This window comes from Chenopodium album, chromosome 12 (assembly GCF_948465745.1).
Source record: "Chenopodium album chromosome 12, dcCheAlbu1.1, whole genome shotgun sequence".
Classification (NCBI taxonomy): Eukaryota; Viridiplantae; Streptophyta; class Magnoliopsida; order Caryophyllales; family Amaranthaceae; genus Chenopodium; species Chenopodium album.
The window spans coordinates 30,841,432-30,847,431 of NC_137845.1; the positions used below are offsets into that span (position 1 = coordinate 30,841,432).

Sequence of the window (6,000 nt, forward strand, 5' to 3'; positions counted from 1 at the left end):
CTTGTAGCACAAGAAACGGTGCTATATATCAAACTACACACTAATCTCAAGTGGTCAATAATCGTCCATCGTTTAAATGACCTCGATTAGGGATAATTTTCGATTATAATATTCAATGTTCACTTAATAGGTGTTTTCTAATCAAGACTGATCTTGATGCCCTATTTTGAATATTCTCATAATCGAATGGACTCTTTATTTAATCCTAAACCACAATTAAATAGCAAACGGAGTGATAAAATTGTATGAAATTTAAATTACTTCAAAACTTGAATGGTTTTTCTTAGTATCTTACATTAAAATGTTCAAAAATTAAAAAAAAAAAACTAAACAGGGAAATCAAAGCCAATCTCCGACGTGCCTGATTTCCATTGCCTCAATGTGCTTGTTATGCTTCACTTGAGGCAAAGGTTTAGTAAGTGGATCGGCTACATTGTCATCCGTTCCAACTTTACAAATTCTGATTTCACCCTCTAATTTCCATTCTCTTATCATGTGAAATCGCCGCTTGACATGTTTGACCTTCTGATGTTCCCTTCGCTGTCTGGCCTGAGCAATAGCTCCATTGTTGTCACAATAGAGGGCTATTGGACCCTTGATAGAGGGTACAACATTAAGTTCACCAACGAACTTACGAATCCAAACAGCTTCCTTAGCCGCTTCAGCAGCTGCTAAGAATTCGGCTTCCGTTGTAGAATCTGCTGTTGTGCTCTACTTGGCACTCTTCCAACTAAACACACTTCCAAATTGCGATTTGAAATCGTCTATGTCTAGCTGGAAGTTTGCGTCGGTATAACCTTCAACAACTAATTCTTCAGAGCCACCATACACCAGGAATTTGCCGTTGTTCCTTTTTCATGTACTTAAGGATATTCTTGGCCGCAGTCCAATGCGCCTCTCCTTGGTCTGATTGGTATCGGCTCGTAGCACTCAAGGCATACGATACATCTGGCCTAGTACATATCATGGCATACATGATCGATCCAATTAGCAAAGCATATGGAATCTGATTCATCCTTTCCCGCTCATCAGGTGTCTGTGGACACTTCTTCTTGCTTAGGGTTATGCCATGTGACATGGGTAGGTGACCTCTCTTGGCCTCCTTCATGTTGAATCGAGTCAGTACCTTATCAACGTAAATACTCTGGCACAATCCAATCATCCTCTTAGATCTATCCCTATAGATCTTGATGCCTAATATGTATTGAGCCTCTCCCAAGTCTTTCATTGAAAAACATTTTTTAAGCCAGGCCTTTACAGACTCTAACATTGGAATGCTGTTTCCAATGAGCAATATGTCATTGACATATAAGACTAAGAAGGCGATGTCACTCCTACTGACCTTCTTGTAAACACAAGATTCATCTGGATTCTTGATAAAACCAAACTTACTGATGGCTTCATCAAATCGCAGATTCCAAATTCTGCTAGCTTGCTTTAGCCTGTAAATGGACTTTTTAAGCTTGCACACTAGCCCGGCTTTGTTTTGGTCGACAAAACCTTCAGGCCGTGTCATGTACACAGTCTCTTTAAAAATCCCATTAAGGAAGGCGGTTTTGACGTCCATCTGCCATATTTCATAGTTATAATATGCAGCAAGCGCTAGAAGGATCCGAACGGATTTAAGCATTGCGACCGGAGAAAAGGTTTCATCGTAATCAATACCATGAATTTCCCTGTAACCTTTTGCTACCAATCTAGCTTTGTAAATGAATACATTTCCATCTTTGTCGGTTTTCAATTTGAAAATCCATTTTCATCCGATAGGTGTGTAACCCTCGGGTAAGTCAACCAAGTCCCATACTTGATTTTCAAACATGGAATCCATTTCAGATCTCATGGCCTCTTTCCATTTAGTAGAGTCGATGCTTGCCATCGCTTGCTTGTTCGTCTCCATCCACCACCAGGATGTTTTGATTCTCGGTTAATACAATACCAAGATATCTATCAGGTTGAGATCTGGGCCTCTGAGACCAACGCAGGGTAACGGACTAAGCATTTGCATTGTTGGTTTGACTCTGCACATTTTGACCAGCGTCAACAGATGCTTTTTGAGCACTTTGACTGTCAATCTGATTTTGTTGCTCGTCCTCTCGAACTTCATCAAGTTCGATTTTCCTCCCACTTGTTGATGAGTGTCATATATGGCATTCATAGGGTAGTCTTTTAGGGTTATTTCTTTCCCTTTTTCATGCTTTCTTCTCTTATTTTTGGTCCTTTTTCCTTAGGTTTCTCTTCCTCCTCTTTTCTTTATGGTTCTCGTGTTTTCCTCGTGTTTTCCTTTTATTTGGCTCTTTTTCCTTTTATTTCCTTTCTTTGTTTGCTTGTGTAGGTATTTGGAGAATCACCTTTGCAAAGGAATCAAGTTGGGACCTTAATGATCAAGTAAGGAAGAAGCATTTGGCTAGAGAGGGCTTAGAGAGGCCTTGGAGAGGCCTCAGAGAGGTCTCCAAGGTATTTCCAGCAGGCCGCGGGCGCGGGTCAGTGGAGCCGCGGGCGCGGGCTCAAGAAGAGCAAATTGCAAGATTTTGGAAAGAGCTTTCCGCGGTTTCCCCGCGGGCTCTCCGCGGGCGCGAAAAATCTGGAGATGGCGCTCCATCTAAGAGAGACCGTAGCCCCCTGATTGAGTTTTGGGAGCAGGGGATTAGCCGCGGGCGCGGCATCTTTGGCCGCGAGCGCGGGTTTATCTTGCCGCGGGCGTGGGTGTTGCCTAGAAAGCACGCGGAGGGTTCCGTAACCATTTCTCCGCGGCCGCGATTCATCGAGAGAGGTCGCAGGATTTGCCGGTTTCTTCTTTACCTATAAATAGAATTGTAATTCCTTTTTGTAACCGACTTTTTTTTGGATAATATTTCATCAGCTTAGTTTTAGAGAGAGAAGTTCTTGGTTTTGGATTTGTAACTCAACATTTGATCAATCAAGTTTGGATTTCTTCATTTTCAATCATCAATATTAGTGAGAATCTCTTCCTTCTTTCATCTCTTACTTACTTGCTATTTGATTTATGCTTGTTGCTTGTTTTTCTTTGGATTTGAATTTGATACTGTTGAATCTTTTTTATTTCTCTTAGATTTTGATATAGAATGATGATTAATGCAATTTCTAGTTATTTGTTCTTGAATTTCACCATGATTAGTGAGTAGATTAGTTGCTAGGGAAAGGGGGAAGCATGTTTGATTAATGAGATTGCTAGTTGATGCTCTTTGATTGATTGATTTGTTGCAATTAAATTGGTTGACATAGTTTTGCATGTGATTGATTAGACTAGGAGTGATCAACCTATAAGATTAATCTAGATTGCATTGCAACTCTTAATGACATGAACAATTGAATTGAAAGTTGCTCTAATTGATTGGGTTTGCTTGTGATTCTTCTTGATTTGCCATTCATAGTGATTTCTAGATCGGCCTATAGGAGATAGCATTTGAACTCTCTTGATTGCTACTATTGTTTGTCCATTGCAATACTTGAATTAATTGATTGAGCTCTAAATTAGCATTATCATTGAACTTGCATGTGGAACCCATATCCCTAGTGTTTAGACCTTTGTTTACTTGATTAGACTTGTTTTAGTTTACCATAGTGCCAACCATAATCTCAACTCCATCTTCGAGGTAGCTTGACTTAGACTCTAGTTTTCATCATTGCATTCCCTAGGGATCGACCCTTAACTTGGCCTATATTCATATAAGGTTGGTTAGGTGTTTACAAATTTAGTTTGACTTGGGGGAAGGGTAGATAACGACATACATTTTCCTCTTGTCAAAATGGCGCCGTTGCCGGGGAGCGCTATTGGTGCTTAGCTTTTGTTGTTGAGTCTACTTCATTTTAATTGAAAATACAAAAAGATTTTGTTTTTTAGGCTACACTTGTAGCCGTGCTACTAATATTTTTCTTTGAGTTTTGCATGCATAGAGCTCGTGATCGATCCATTGTGCCTTTTGACCCAGAAATCGAAAGGACTCTCTCAAGGAGAAGAATAGCTAATCGATCCTTGGGGTATAGTTCTTCAAGTGAAGAAGAGATTGAAGAAGAGCAAGTCATGGGAGAAAATAAGAGAGTGGCCTTGAAGGAGCTAGGAATACCCGGTGCTTATAGGTTTGAGAGCGGCATAGCTCCGCCTACAACACCGACAAATGATTTCGAAATTCGACCGACCATGATCACCTTAATTGAGAAGAGGCAATATAGTGGGGCTAAGAATGAGAGCCCGTTGAACCATCTTAAAGAATTTGAGAAATATTGCAACACCATCAAAATCAACGGAGTTTCTCAAGGGTTCATACGCCTCAAGTTGTTCCCCTTCTCTCTCATAGGATGATCCTTAGAGTGGCTAGATAAAGAAGTGAAGCCCAACTCCTTGAGAACATGGGACGATGTTACAAAGGCCTTCTTGTCCCGCTTCTACCCTCAAAAGAAGACGGCGGAGGCAAGAGCCTTGATTCAAGGGTTCAAGCAAAGGCCAAATGAAAGCCTTTATGAAGCATGGGAGAGATACAAAGAGTATCAAAGGGAGTGCCCTCACCACGGAATCCCAACATACCAAGTGGTCCAAATCTTCTATGGCGGTTTAAGTCCCCAAGGCAAGTCATGCCTTGATGGGGGGGCCGGGGGTCCTATCATGAACAAGACCGAAGAAGAAGTGGTGGACATTATTGAGGACGTGGTGACATACTATAGAGATTGGCAAGATGGGGAGAGAGACTCTTCAAGCAAGCAATCTTCATTGTACTCGGTGGACCATCTAAATGCGATCAATAACCTTTCCTCCCAAATGACAAACTTGGGAAAGGAGATGACCACAATCAAAGCCAAGTTGGAGAGCGCTTCTTTTTCTTCCCAAGCTTCAAATCTTCCCTCCCAACTTAAGGGGAGAGGTACTCTTTCTAACTCTCAACCCTCTCCCTCTTCACATAATATGCCTATGGGTTGTTTGTTTTGTGATGCATGTGGATCGTATGATCATGACTCTAGTAATTGCTCTAATGAATGTGATGATGAGTTTGATAACAATGAGAGTGAGCACGTGAATTATGTGTCAAATAATAATGCTCAAAGGTTTGATAATCAAAGAGTTTAATGGAATAAGAACTACCAAAACCAAGGCAATTTTGACAACTATAACCAAGGTGGTGGTTATAGAAACCAAGGGAACCAAGGTTCTCGTGGTAGCTATAATAACCAAGGTTATAGTGGCCAAAATCAAAGCCAAAATTATGGTAATCAAAACCAAGGTTATGGAAATCACAACCAAGGTAGTGGTAACCATAATCAAGGTGGTGGTAACCATAATCAAGGTTATGGTCAAAATCAAAATAGGGGTACTTGGAACAATCAAGGGAGGGGCAATTTCAAAATAATGCTCAAAGATGTCCCCCACCTAGATTTGTTCTAAGGACTCAAGGAGAACATTCCTATTCACAACCTTCTTCACCAAGGACCAATTTGGAAGAAATAATTGAGAATCAAACCAAGTTGTTGAACACATACATGGCCGTTAGTGATAAAAAGTTCAATGAAATGATGACCCACAATAAAATGCTTGAAAACCAAATTTCTCAACTTGCTAATGCTTTGAAAGATCAGATCATGCAAGCCCTTCTTCTTTACCTTCCCAAGGTCTTGATCCCAAGAAACACGTGAATGCTATTGTTACAAGGAGTGGTAAGGTTCTTGAGGAGAGATTGCCTAGGAAGGGTGAAGATAAGGAGATTCCTAGGGAAGCCTTGGTTGAAGAAGAGGGGAGTAGGGCATCATTGGATGAGGTTGTGGTTGAGACACCTAGAGAGGTGAGAGTAGAGAAAGAATTGTGAAACCCAAGCTCCCTTACCCACAAAAATTCATGAGACACAAATTAGATGAACAATTTGGGAGATTCATTGATATGCTAAAACAACTTCATCTTTCTCTACCTTTTACCGATGTGATCAACCAAATGCCAAATTATGTCAAATTCCTCAAGGACATTTTGAGTGGGAAAAGAAATTGTGAGGTTGTGGA

At 40.7% G+C, this 6,000-nt stretch overlaps 1 pseudogene; it reads right to left on the reverse strand.

Moving 5' to 3' along the window:
- Positions 1-4,434: 4,434 nt before the first annotated feature.
- LOC145573490 (small nucleolar RNA R71) lies at positions 4,435-4,533 on the reverse strand (annotated as a pseudogene).
- Between the last annotated feature and the right edge of the window lie 1,467 nt (positions 4,534-6,000).